This window comes from Castor canadensis, chromosome 11 (assembly GCF_047511655.1).
Source record: "Castor canadensis chromosome 11, mCasCan1.hap1v2, whole genome shotgun sequence".
Taxonomy (NCBI): domain Eukaryota; kingdom Metazoa; phylum Chordata; class Mammalia; order Rodentia; family Castoridae; genus Castor; species Castor canadensis.
The window spans coordinates 128770271-128784636 of record NC_133396.1 but is presented as its reverse complement, the minus strand read 5'-3'; the positions used below and the strand labels follow the sequence as shown (position 1 = coordinate 128784636).

Genomic DNA, 14366 nt, shown 5'->3' with positions numbered 1-14366 from the left:
GTACCATCTTTTTTCTTTTCAGTTTAATAAATGGTATCGTAAAAATAACTTGTTGCTAAGTTAATAACACTTCTGGAAGTATCAGCATAATGGAGTTTAAAATTTTTTAATATTGGTCAAAATATTAACTGTATAATGAAAATAACTGAATAGGAAAATGAATTTCCTATAAATTATTTATTGGTCAGAATGCTGTTCTGATGAATTACATTATACAACATAAACCTTAGGTGTTATTAGAAAGTGGAGAACTGCTTTTCTCATTGAGGGTTTGTAAGTGATTATTTTCAAAAAAAGTTTAATAAATTTTCATGGTTTTCTATTTTCTGATAAACTTACCTGCAGTTAATGCCAGAACCGCCTACCATGAATAAATATTTGGATTTATTATTTAAGTCTAGAGAAGAGTAGTTACACTTTCTGGGACGACTAAGAGATGGGAAGAGTAGATAGATATTTTAGGTTATTTAATATATGTGTGTTGCTCTCCTAAATATCCACAAAAAGTAGCTGGGTAATTTGCATGGTTTGGATATTTAGTTTAAATTCGAATTTTGGCATGATGTTAATGTACATTGTTTCTAAACGTTTTATGGGGTTTGAAAATTCTGCCTTTTAAGAAATGCGGAGCTGGGTACCAATGGCTCATGCCTGTAATTCTAGCTACTTGGCAGGCAGATACCAGGAGGATTGTGATTCCAAGCCAGCCCAGGCAAATAGTTTGAGAGACTATGTCTCGAAACTATCCAACACCCAAAAGGGCTGGCATAGTGGCTCAGGAGATAGAGTGCCTGCCTAGGAAGCATGAGGCCTGGAGTTTAAGCTCCAGGATGGGTATGAGTTTGAGGCCAGCTCTCAAACTCTCAAACTCATAAGTTTGACCTACAAAGTTAGGCCCTACAAAAAACAAAATGAAAACAAGGTCTGCAGGTGTGGTTCAAGTGGTAGAGTGCTCACCTAGCATCTGTGAGGCACTGGGTACAACCCCCAGTACTGGGTGGGGAGGTGCGGGGGAAAATTTCAGGAAATTCACCTGACACATATTTTGATCGCCTAAGAAATTTGTATCAGTGTTGAATTTTGACTAATGTTCCAATATAAGGAAGTTACTGTTTTAGAATAAAGCAAACTGTTACATTCTCCTCAAATGAAAAAAAAAAAAAGAAAGAAAGAAACTATAAGCTAATAACTTTTGGTCTTTTAAGCCTTTAACTTGTAGTAATTTGTTACAATGGCAATAAGTAACTGATAATATTTCAATGAAATTCAATATATTGATTTGTGTTCCTTTTCTGTGTGACATAAGAAATCTTTGCCGAACCAAGGTCCCTAAGAATATCTTCCATGTTTTTTCTGCTAGTCTAGATCAGCTGTCATATTTAGATCTAGGATCTACTTTCACTGAATGCTTTGAATTGATGAGGTGATTTTGGGGAGAGGGGTATGTTTGACTTTCCAATTGTTCCAGCACCATTTGAAAAGATTATTTTTCCTCATTCAATTGTCTGGGGACCATTTTTGTCTTTTTTTGTGGTAATGGGGTTTCAACTCAGCACCTCGAGCTTGCTTAGTAGGTGCTCTACCACACCTCCAGCCAGAGACCCCCCCCTCCCTATCTCTTTTGAAAATCATTTGGCCATGTGTGTGTGGATCTGTTTTCTGGCTTCTGTTCTGTCCCACTGATTTATATGTCTGTCTTTATGCCAATCCTACATCGATTAATGTAGCTTTATAATAAAATCTTGAAATTAGGTAGTGTAATCTTCCAGGTTTTTTGGTTTTTTTTTTTTTTTTTTTTTTGTGATACTGGGGCTTGAACTCGGGACCTGCATCTTGAGCCACTCCACCAGCCCTTTTTGTGTTGGGTATTTTTGGAGATAGGGTCTTGTGAACTATTTGTTTTGGCTGGCTTGGAACTACAATCCTCCTGATCTCTGAGTAGCTAGGGTTATAGGCGAGGGCCACCGTGCCTGGCTAGTTTTTTTCCAACTAGTTTTTGCTACTCTTGATCTGTTCTAATTCTATATAAATTCTTTTTTAAATCCTATTGGGATTTTATGGTTTTTGAAATCAATTTGGGTAGAATTGCCAGCTTAACAATACTGATTTTTTGATCAATGGACATTGAATATCTTCCCAGTTGTTCAGGTCCTCTTTGAGTTCTTTCAGCAGTGTTTTATGGTTTCTAGGCTAAAGGTCTTGCACATTTTTTGTCACCTTCATCCCTATTTCCTACTTCTGGTGCTGTTATAAATGCTATTTAAATTTTTTCAATTTCTAATTGTTTGATATTATATAGGTTTTACTTTTCATCATGCTAAACTCACTAAAAGTTCTAGTAGCCTTCCTTCCCTCCCTCCTTCCTTCCTTTCCTCCTTTCTTCCTTCCTGTGATACTGGAGTTTGAACTTAGGGCCTCACACTTGCTAAGCAAGTGCTCTACCACTTGAGCCATTCCGCCAGCCCTAATCTTTTAAAAAGGAGGAGATCCTGCCATTTGCTACAGCATGGATGAAGCTAGAGGTCCTTATTGCTAAGTAAAATTGCCAGGTACAGAAATAAAAATATTACATGATCTCGATTATATGTGTTTTTTTTTAATTTAAAGTCAAATATACAGAGATAGAGATAAAAAACAGTGATTCCCATGAGCAAGGAGAAGGGAGAGAAAGTGGGAGGTGCAAAGTAGCAGACTCTAAGATGAACAAGTCTTGAGATCTAATGCACAATGTAAAGGAGGACTACAGGTAATAAAGTTGCAGTATATTTTGAATTCCTGCTAAATGAACAGATTGCTCTTGCCATAAAAATAAGAACAACAAAAAGGGTAACCATGTGAGATGATGGATGTGTTAATTTGCTTCTCTGCAGTCATCATTTACCTATCTCTATGTATCCCATAACACTAGGCTGTATATATACTAAAACTTATTTATTAAAATAAATAAATAAGTAGTATTGAGCTGGGAAGGAGAAGCTTTTTGAGGGAAGAACCAGGATATTGTTGGGCAGAGAATGTTGTCTGTCTGCTGTGATCTGGCACTCCATCCACCAACCAGCAGAAGCTCTCTGTTTGTTAATTCTCCCATTGTCCAATCCAATAGAGAATTTTTGTTGCTTACCAGTTAGGATCCCTGTGACACACTGGACCCTGTGAGTCACTCTCCTCTGCTACTGTCATTTGTTTAAATAATTTTATTATATAGTTGAGGGCAACAGTTTTCAATCATACTGTCATGATATATTGTAGTTGGGGTGAGAAGAAGATGAAATGGATAATGAGTCAACAACACGACTATCAAGTAGCTATAAATGTTTAAAGATGGACACAGCAAGGAAATGTCACTTTGATAAAGTGACATTTGAGCAGAGATTCAAGTGAAGTGAGGGAGAAACCTGGGATGGCTGAGAGAAGAGGGCTCCAGAAAGAGGGCACAGCAAGTGCACAAGGGAGCATGCAGGGGGAAGTGTAAATAGGAAGATCGCAGTCTGGCTCAAATTAAAACATTAAAGGACATTCCATGATGTAGATACCACACATTCTTATTCCATTTGTCTGCTGATAGACATTTAGGCTGTTTTGGTATCTTGTCTGTTGTGAGTAATGCTGCTGTGAACATGGGAGTGACAGTGTCTTTATAAGGTAGAAAGGACTGTTGGGTCAGATACCAAGTTTTGTTTTTAATTTCTTCAGGAATCTCTACAGTTTTCCATAATGACAGTACCAATTTACATTCCCACCAACAGCATACAAGGGTTTCCTTTGATCTCCCTGCTCATCAACATTTGTTTTCTTTTGACAGTTTGTGATTTTTTTTTCGGGGGTGGTGCCTTGAGCATGGTAGCTGCGCCTCTTAGCTACATTGGAGTACTTTCTCCTGATTTTCTGATGATTGGCCATCCTACTAGTTGTGGGGTGGTAGCTTGCTAATGGTGATTACTCTAGTGGTTTGATTTGCATTTCTCTGATGAGTAATGAATTGAATACTTGTTACAAACTTGTTTACCCTTTTCATGTCTTCTTTGGAGAAATGTCTATTGTGGTCCTTTGCTCTTATTAAAAGTAGTTTTTTCTATTGCGTTACATAAGGACTTTGTAAAGTTTGGATATTAACTCATCAGATACATGGTTTGCAAATAGTTTTTCCTAATCTGTAGCCTGGAGTTTCATTCCACTGTTTCCTTTGCCATGCAGATTAACTTCTTTTGTATAACCCTATTTAGTATTTTTGCTGTGTAGCCTGAGCTGTTAGTGTATTATCTAAAAAATCATGGCCAAGGCCAATGTCCAGAAACTCTGCTCTGTTTTCTTCTGGGAGCTGTATTGTTTCAGGTCCTACATTTAAGTCCTTTATTCATTTTGAGTTGTTTTTTGTGTATTGTTTAAGATAAGGGTCCAATTTCATTCTCATGCATGTGGAAATTCAGGTTTCCCTTCATCGTTTATTGAAGAGATATCTCTTCCCATTGTGTCCTCTTGGTGACCTTATCAAAAATTGACTGTGTATGTTTAGAGTTATTTTGGAACCCTATAGTCTGCTCCTCTGGCGTATATGTCTGCTTTCATGCTAAGACTATACTCTTTAGTTTCCTATAGCTCTGGAGTATAATTTTATATCAGGAAGTGTGATTCCTCCAGCTTTGTTTTTCATTCTCAGAATTATTTGGGCTCCTCAGTATCCTCTATGGTTCTATATGAATTTTAGGACTTCTTTTTTCCTATTTCTGTTGGAATTTTGAAATGCTTATTTGTTTATTTATTTTACTATACTAGGGATTGAAGCCAGACTCTCAAGCACACCAGGCGAGTGTTCTATCACTGTGCTAACATCCCCAGTACTTTTTAACTTTATTTTGAGACAAGGTCTTGCTAAGTTGTCCAGGCTGGCCTTGAACTTGGGATCCCTGTCTCAGCTTCCTGAGTAGCTGGAGTTATAGGCATGCGGCATCATGCCCAGCCTTGACAATGGACTTGTGATGGGATTATGTTGAATCTGCATATTGATTTGCATATGATCCATATTTTAACACTGTTAATTCTTCCAATCCACAAATACAGGATATCGTCCCATTTATTTGTGTGTTTTTCAATTTTTTTCATCAATGTTTTATTGATTTCAGTGTAGAGAAATTTCATCTCCTTGGCTAAGAATTTGTATTTTTATGCTATCACAAATGGGATTTTCTTGATTTCTTTTTCACTAGGCCATTATTTGTATATAAAAGTGCTACTGGTTTTTGTTGTTGATTTTTGTACCCTACAATTTTATCAAGTTTATTTACTAGTTCTAACAGGTTTTTTTCTTCTTCTTCTTTTTTTTTGTGTGTGTGTGTGTGTGTAATCTTTGGGGCTTTCTGCAGATACAGTTAGAGATCATTTTACCTCTTTCTGATTCTGATGCCTTTTATTTTGTTTCAGGATCTGATTGCTCATGTTAGCACATCAAGTCTATGTTGAATAAAGGTGGCAGCCTTGGCATCCTTGCCTTGCACCAGACCTCAGCGGAAAAGCTTTCTGTTTCCCCTACTGATTATAATGCTAGGTGTGGATTTTTCATCAATGGCTTTTATCATGTTGAGGAACTTTCCTTCTGCACCTAAACTATTGGGAGACATCAAGAAAATATGCTGGACTTTGTCTAATGCTTTCTCCATCTCCATTGATATGACTATGTACAGCTCCATCCTCATAGACACAGTCTCACTATGGACTAAACCCACTATGTACTCGCCCATGGGGCATTGGCAGATCCTACCTGCTAACAGGGCCCATTCTGATGGAAGAGGACTCAGCAAGCTTCTGGTTAGATAGCCCGTTGCTGCTGTCTGCAATGAAATACCTGATACAGGCTACTTTTGAAATAAAGAGAGGTCTAGTTTGACAGGTTCAAGTCCAAGATTTGGCAGCCCCACTTGTGAGGTCAGTAGGACTGTGCACTGGAGCAAGTACTCACATCTCAAGTCAGAGAGAGGAGAGGGGCAACAGCAGGGTCCCACAATCTCTTTTGAGACCATACCCCCAAGGACCCAAGGACCTCGGACTAGGCTCCACCTGTTAAAAGTCCACCACACTTCCTGATAACACCATCCTGTGAACCAAGCTTTTACATATGGACCTTTGAGAGACACTTATCCAAATCATAGTGGTGTGTGTGTGTGTGTGTGTGTGTGTGTAGAAATAATGGTGATTAAATAACAAAGGTAAAAAAGCTAATGTGAAATGAACACACGCTAAAGGAATGCCAGGGAGAAGAGGCCACAGTGAGGGGAGGCAAGGAGCACCAAGACCAATTGGGATGCGACATCTGTAATTCACAGAGGGCCTGGCTCTCTGACCCCTTTGGAAGTCACTCTTCTGTCTGACAGCTGAGCCCGTCTCCGTGGAGCCCCAGGGCAGGAAGAGTTCTCTGTGAAATGTGCTCTGGTGTCCTGCAGTAGACATAATGGATGAGGAGGCCAGAGCTGCTGGGGCAGCTGAGGCCTGTGGGGCCGAGCAGGGAGAGAAATATGGTGGTAAACTCAGCTGTGTGTAGGGAGTGCTGCAGGCCCTGGGGAGTAACCCATGGAAGGAAGCAGGGAAGGAGCTATCAGAGAAAGATGGAGAAAAGGGCAGTATGACATCTGGGAAGCCTAGAGAGAAGTGTGCCCTGTGAGAGGGGACTCAGGGGACAGCTGAGTGCTCCAGAGAGGTCCTTGTTATACAATCTGAAGCATGTCTTTGCGGTTTGCTCATTAAGAGGTATCTGTGGGCTGGAGGTGTGGCTCAAGTGATAGAACACCTGTCTAATAAGTAGCATAGCCCTGAGTTCAAATGCCACTATAGAAAAAAAAAAAAAGGAGGTCCCTGGGGAACTTGGGCAGAGCAGGGTCAGTGGAAGGGAGGGTGATTATACACCCAGGTTTTGTGGCTTGAGTAGCCCATGAAAGTGAGGAAGGAATATGGGGAGTAGGAGTGCCAGGTTTAGTTAATTTTAAAAAGTAGACTGGGTGCTGTTTGGCATGCCTATAATTCCAGCTACTCTGAAGAAAGAGATGGGAACTCAGATCAAGGCCAGCCCGGACAAAAGGGCATTGAGACCCCATCTCAACCAACAAGCCAGGGGTGGTGGACCTTGCTTATGATCCTAGCTATACCAGAAGCATAGGTGTCCTGCATTTTATATGTCAGTCCTAATAGGATGGTGTGTGAACTTCTTTCTCCAATGACTTGGCTGGGAAGAAAAGCTGAGGGTGAGGGCCCCAGCTGGAAGGGGACCCAGGTCAGTGGAAAGTTGTGTTCGGAATGGTTTCATCTGAACTTACAGGGAAATAAGAAGAGACTGAAAACAGGATCGATTGAGGCAAATGGATTATTTAAACCATGGGCCTCTATTCAGGACCAGAAATCCTTTAAGTGGAGCCACTCATTCAAAGCAGAGAATCTCTCCCCAGGCCTCCATCCCGCAAAACACTCAGGCAGTACAGACTTCCAGGTTTAGCTTGTATGTGTGTCATGCTACTCAGAAACGGTGGGATCGAGCCAGCAATGCGGGCTCCATCCAGCAGATTTTTTCTTTCTCTTTTGCTTGGTTTTCTAATGGACCACCAGAGCCGAAAGCTTTTTGCTAAATAGACCAATTCACTTTGCCAACTTCAACATTTCTTAAAATCCAGATAGGGCCATTTTTAGTAGCTAGAATCCATTAGCATTTCAAGCCATTCTCCCAGGAGTCAGAGGAATTCTGGGATCGGCTCCTCCTTACTCTTTTCTAGTTTTATTCCTACTGCTCATGGGGGAGTTATCCAGGAATCTTGTGATAATGAGATTATTGTATCATAGGATTGGTCACATGACATTTTCAACAGCTGTTTTTGTTCCTCATTGTACCAATTTCCAGGGTCACATCTGGTTTGCAAAACTGGCAGCTTTTTGTTTATTTTTGTCCTCCTTCCCCTAATTCCTTAGTTTTCTGCCAGATTGGTAGCCTTTATTGGTCTTTTGGTTCTGTGTTTGTATGACAGAAAGACAGAAGGCCCTCCCTGCCCCACTTCCGCCAACACTGACTTTAAGTCTGTTTTGTCTCAGTTCATTTGAGGCAGAGTCCAGCCCATCGCATCTAAATCTGCAGTCAGTTTCAGACACGGAGACCCCCATGGCAGAAGCAGCACAGTGGCTTCCACTGCCCTCCCAAGAATGTCTCAGGCTGCTGTTTGGACAGTCCCCTTCCTTCCTGAGTGATTTTGAGGCTGTTAGTAAAAGGGGGAGCCACAGAAGACTACAAATTCCCTTTCTCTGGGAATTTCAAAGCAAGAATTTGCCAGCTTTGGGGTTTTTTGTTTGTTTTATTTTTAACTATTTTCTTTAATTTTTGGTAGTACTGGGACTTAAACTCAAGACCTCGTGTTTGCTACCAATTCAAGTCACACCCAAGCCCCATTTTATTTTTGAATTATCATGCATTAATAATGCATTGTGATAATTTCATAATGCATGTCCAGCTTTGCTTTAAAGAAAGCACCAAAGAGCTCTCCCAAGTACTGCCTTTTCTATTCCTGATTGGAGCCTTGGATTTGACAGTCTGTAGAAAAGGAAGACAATTGCTTTGAGCAGATATCCTATCTTTTACCTTTTGCTTTCTCTCTCATAGAACTCAGTTGGAGTTAGGTTTTGGGGTTTTCTTGGTGTGGGGACTATACTGGGGTTTGAACTCAGGGCTTTGCACTTGCTAGGCAGGTGCCCTATCACTTGAGCCACACCTCCAGCTCTTTTTGCTGTAGTTATTTTGGAGAAGAGAGGGTCTCGCTTTTTGCCCAGGCCAGCTTGGACCCAGATCTTCCTATTTTATGCCTCCCTCTGTAGTGGAATGTCAGGTGCACACCACCATGCCCAACTTTTTTCTGTTGAGATGGGTTTTTTATGTTTTTGGCCTGGGCTGGCCTGGAACCATGATCCTCCTGATCTCAGCCTTCTGTGTAGCTTGGGATGACAGGCACATATCACCTTTTGAGCCCAGATATTGGTTGAGATGGGGGTCACACAAACTTTTTGCCCAGACTGACCTTGAACCACAGTCCTCCCAATCTCAGTCTTCCAAGTAGCTATGCATCCAGGCATGCGCCACTGATGCCAGGCTAGAGCTAGGTCTTTTTTTGGTTTCAGGATTCAGGATTAGGCAGAAGGAAGTTATGCTTGGGGCCTGTTCTCGAACAGAATATCTCGACCAGAAAAGAGTAATTAAGATTTTCTGTTTTACTTGTCTCAAAGGGTAGACAAGTACAAAAGGAATTGGAGTTAAAGTGCAGCCAGACTGGACAGGAAATGAACGTTTCTTGATGAATTAAAACATTGCAGCCTTAAGGAGTTTCGCTGCCCACGGACCCCTTGGGGTGATGGCTTTCCTTCTGCCAGGCTAACCAGGGTGCCAGCATGGTGTAGCTTGCTAACTGGGAGGACAGCTCCAAGAATGTGTGTTTTAAGTCACTTCATCTGAAGATTGAGGGGTTTAGACTATTTAATCCAGAAAGGACTTTGAAAACCCTGTGGTCTAAGTGTTCCCAGATTGTAAATTTCGCAATCAGTTACAAATTGGAGGGAAAATAACATAAAAAAAAAACAGGTTGTCAATAATTTTAATTTTGGCATTTGAACAAATAAAACACTTCTCTCTCATCATCATTTCAGGAAAGTACATTTTAACATAAAAAGTAAGAAAGATTTACTGTCTGTATAATATTCCTGTCCTTTCCCAGAAAGTCAGTTAAACATACACCAAGTATACTAAAATATTTGTCTGTGCATATCAACGTGCACACACTCATCCTTATCTCCTGGGCAGCTGTATGCAGTGGTTTCGTACGTGATCTTTAGGGCCAGGCACCCAAGTTCAGATCTGGGCTCTACCACTTATGATCTGAGGACTCCCAAGCAACTTTCTTAACTTCTCTGAGCCTTAATTTGACCATTTTTCAAATGAAGGTGATAGCAGTAATATTTACTTTTCCTGTGTGGTTATGAGGTGTAAGTGAGTTCACAGATGAAAAGTGCTCAGCACAGAGAAGCCTTACCTACTATTATTATTTTACCATAGCCCAGTGACGTCTTTATAAACTGGTGGCTCTGGGAATCACTAGTAAAAGAACACTTTCCTTTTCCAAATGAAGCAAAACCGAAGTCTAGTGTAGGCTTTATGGGGAACACTGGAGGTGATGGATAGGCCTCAGGACATTGGGACGGAAGAGAAGAGAAGGGCAACTGAGAAGGTCTCAGTCCCCAAGAAGACAAAGAATCAAATCAAATCATGGGAGTGCAAAGTCTTTTTTCCTTCCTATGCCACAGTCCTCCCCACTTTTCCCATCTTCTTTCCTTCCTTCTTTCTTTCCTTCCTTCCTTCCTTGCTCTCTCCTTCTCTTTCTTCCATCTTCATATTCTCTTCTGTCCTCTCTTTCTCTTCCCTTCCTATTGATTCATGCACTATTCAGCTTCTGCTATGTCTCAGACCCCATGTTTCATGCTAAGAACACAGAGACTAAGTCAGTGCTCAAGGCTCTTATAGTCTCAGGGTATGGGAGGTGGGGCAGACAGTGACAGTCTAGGGTGTGGACCTACAACTGGCAAAGAATTACTGGTCAATCTGCAAGTACATTCAGGGGTTCATGCAGGACACTTGACTCGGGGAACTCTGGGAATCAAGGAAGCAAGACTTGGGGAAACTCTAATGAGTATCTGGAGAAGCCTGGCTTATTGGTCTCCTCTTCCAGGGAGACACATCCAAGAGGGAATGAAGTTGGACTATGTGGTAGGATTGCCCTGGATTTAAGACCCAGACCAACCACTTTCTAAGAGATCTTAAACAAGTCACTTAATCTTTTGTTTCAATTTACCAAAATGTATTTATTGATTAAGCAGATTTTACCTTTTAGATTCATGGAACACCGTGTTCCCCATGTGTTCCTTGTCCTCTTGATGAACTGCATTGAGGCACCATTATCCCCAAAGTCCACAGCTTACATCGGGTTTGCTCTCGTACATTCTGTGGGTTTGGACAGATGTGTAACGGCCTCCATCCACCATCTTAGCGTCACAGAGCAGTTTCACTGCCTTAAAAATCTTTTATGCTCTGCCTCAATGCTTTCATCTTTAATTTATTTTTCTTTGAAATGGGAAAAATTATGACTGCCTTATGGTGCAATCTTGAGGATAACAAAAGGTCACATCCATGACCTTGTCTTAGGCATGGGCTGTTCATATCCTGTCCCAGTGAGAATCCAAGAGCCCTCTTCACAGGCTCTGATTGTAGTACACACTGTGAGAGGAAGGAGAAAACTGGAACTGTTGGGTGGACTTTCTCAAGAGTGGCAGCGACATACTGCTGTTATCTGGTCTGGGCGGCAGGTGAACCTGGGAGCAGTGGTAGGAGGAGGGCACAGAGGCCCAGGGACTCTGGATTCTTCCCTGCTCCTGAGCTAACCCATCTCAGCTTTAACCAGGCAGTTCTCTAGCTGCTCTCAGCAAAGGCTCAGAGCCTGTGTGAGTCACATCCACGTGGCTGATGTGGGGGTCGGGGGGTGGGGAAGCATAGCTCATGCCTGCACTGGGCCACGTTGGCTTGGAGAAATTGTTCCTGAAAGTCCCTGGCAGGGAGTGGGTTGCTGCGGATTGTTAACCTGCCATGCAAATCAAGCAGTAAACAATCTGCAATGACAATCCCAGATGGCCGCTCATTCCAGAGCACCGGACACTCTTCCAGGTCCAGGTAGTGGCCAGCCTGAGGGAGCCCTGCCCAGGAGCAGACCCAAGGCTACCACTCCCTTGGCTCTCAAGCACCCGACAGGAGCTTTGCTCAGGGGACCTTACTGTCTTCCTACACCCAGATAGGCAGTGTCTACTCAGGGTGGGGGACAACTGACAGTACTAATGTTGCAAATATATCACTTCTCACTCAGGATGGAAAGAATCATTCTGGGTCTGCTCGGGCTGTCTAGACAGAGCAAATGAGCCAGGCCATGGTGCTGGAGACATGGGTGGGCCATATGGTAGGCTTGTGTGGGCACCTTAGCCTCTACCTCAGTTGGGTTTGTTACCAGGCAGGGGCATAGCTGAGGTCTGGAGGATGCCAGGGCTTGTTGTATATACACTTAGAATTTATTGGCCTGTGGTGAGGAGGGTTGGGGAGCAGGAGGGTGGAATGGAGCACATCTGGTGACCTGATTTTTTGTTTTCCTGCTTTTGGTTAAGAGCCTTGATTGTTCTTGGAGCTGGAGGAAGAGGACAAGGAAGTGAGTAGGGGCTGGAGAAGGGGAAGGTGGGGGTAGGAGTGCATGGTACTTGGCTCAACTCAAAAAGGGAGCTGGGTCAATCCTAGGAAGATTTCTTCTCCTCAAGGGATGGGAAGGAGCTCACTTTCCCTGAGTGAAGATTCACTGAGGAGGAAAAGCAGATCATAGCAAAAATTAGCAACAAGGACACAACACATGATCATATCAAGACAGAATTCTAAAAGAAGCACAGACACATGCACCTCTTCCAGTAGAGCTGCAAACGTAACTGTCAACCCCACAATGAAAACCACATGTCCTACATACACACTTCCGTTGAAACACAAACAGATGTGTTCATAAAGACTAGAGGAGAAACCAGGCATGGTAATACATGCCTGTAATTCCAGCACTTGAGAGGCAGAGGCAGGAGGTGTATGAGTTTGAGGCCAGCCTGGGCTACATAGTGAGTTAAAGACCAGCCTAAACTGCATAATGAGACCCTGTCTCAAAAAAACCCCAAGGGCTGGGGTGCAGCTCAGTGCTATAGTGTTTACTAGTACATGCAACGCCCTGGATTCTGTCCTCAACACTGAAAACTCAACAAAAATACTGCGGGGGTGGGGGTCACACTGACCTTGAACTATCACTACCCCTTGGATTTTTGCAGTTTAATGTCCATCTCATGTTTTCCACAGACTTCCAGAGGGTACACCTGCTTCAATGAATCATTCAGCCCGGGGTCGTCTGGTCAGTCTTGATGGTTGTCCTTTTCCACACCACCTTCATCCAGACAGAGAATGCGGCAGGGTCTCTCACAAGCTTCTATAATGTGACAAACTTAGGAAGATTGGAAGAAATAAAGAGATTTACATGCATAACAGCCATGCAAACAACATTAAACAATAAGATAGTTGTAGTCTTAATTTTAAAAATGCATTGGTTATTTTCAAGCTTGGGACCCAGACTCTGTCCCTGTAATTCAGCAAATCCCTTCCCCCTCTTCTCTGCTGCCTTCATCTTAGGAGCAAAACCTAAATTCCTCTCATTTCTTATGTGGAACAGTTTAGCTCCTTCTAACCTCTGCCGCCAACCTTGGCTCTTGAGCTTCCTTAGCTTAGCCAAAACCCCACTGGGAGTTCTGAAAATAGCCCCTGTGGCTTGCTGATTAAGCTCCTAGGATGGAGGCCATCTGCCTTCCCCATCTTCTGCTATTAGGGGTAGTTTACATTTTTCTAATTAAGCATGCATATGCAAATACTTGGACACAGAAACACAGAACTCTCTATCCATTTTCCCAAACTGGTTAACAGAGAACTCATTCACTCCATGCTCCAGCCAGTCACTTAAATCTCAAATCACTGCCTCCCTTTCAATCCCCACTTCCAGGTGCCCCAGGGCTCCTCTCTCCATGGATTTATTCATTTATAAAATCAACACCATTGAGAATCTGCTGTGAGCCACACAAAGATGACAAGAACAAGGCTACCACATGCTTTCTTATCTTCCAAGGAGCTCGAATCATACAGTGGTAGATCAGTAAACAAGTAATCAAGATATGATGAGATTAAGACTGGTAGGGGAAGTAAAATATGCTATTGGAACAGTGAGAAGGGTGATTGGCCCAGATTTGGGGGTGCAGGAGGGTGTGCCGGATGGGTGGTTCATCAGTTAAAGAAGAGCACATCTAACCATTCCCTCATTTAGTCATTTTTAGTACCTTGCTAAGCAGTGAACAAAACAGACCAGCTTTACTTGGTAGAGAAAACTGTAGGCTTTACTAAATATGTGGGTTTTCTGAAAGGGGAAGCCCAGAGTCAAATGTCTAAGCAGGTGACATTTAACCTGAGACCTAAAAGAAGAATAAGAGTTAGCTGGATGAAAGAGCACGGGAATATGTTCAGGCAGAGAAAAGAGCGTGTTTGAATCCAAAATGAGAACGAAGTTGATAGTGATGAGAAAAAACCATGGAAAGCCAGCATTGTTAGTGTGGAGAAACTCAGAGGAGAGGGGCGTGGAATGAGGCTGGGGAAGCCGGCAGGGTCCCCCAAAACACAAGCTTTGTCCTAATACAATGGCATGCAGGGTTAGGGAGAACCCCAAAAGCAGAACCTGGTCTGGTTACCCTGTGAG

General features: G+C 42.4%; 1 long non-coding RNA gene across 1 annotated transcript; it reads left to right on the top strand.

Annotated features, from left to right (window-relative positions):
* Positions 1 to 11552: 11552 nt before the first annotated feature.
* Positions 11553 to 13122, top strand: LOC141414119 (uncharacterized). Its single transcript, XR_012439209.1, has 3 exons — positions 11553 to 11731; positions 12214 to 12254; positions 12932 to 13122. It is a non-coding gene; the product is annotated as an uncharacterized lncRNA (long non-coding RNA).
* Positions 13123 to 14366: the final 1244 nt, after the last annotated feature.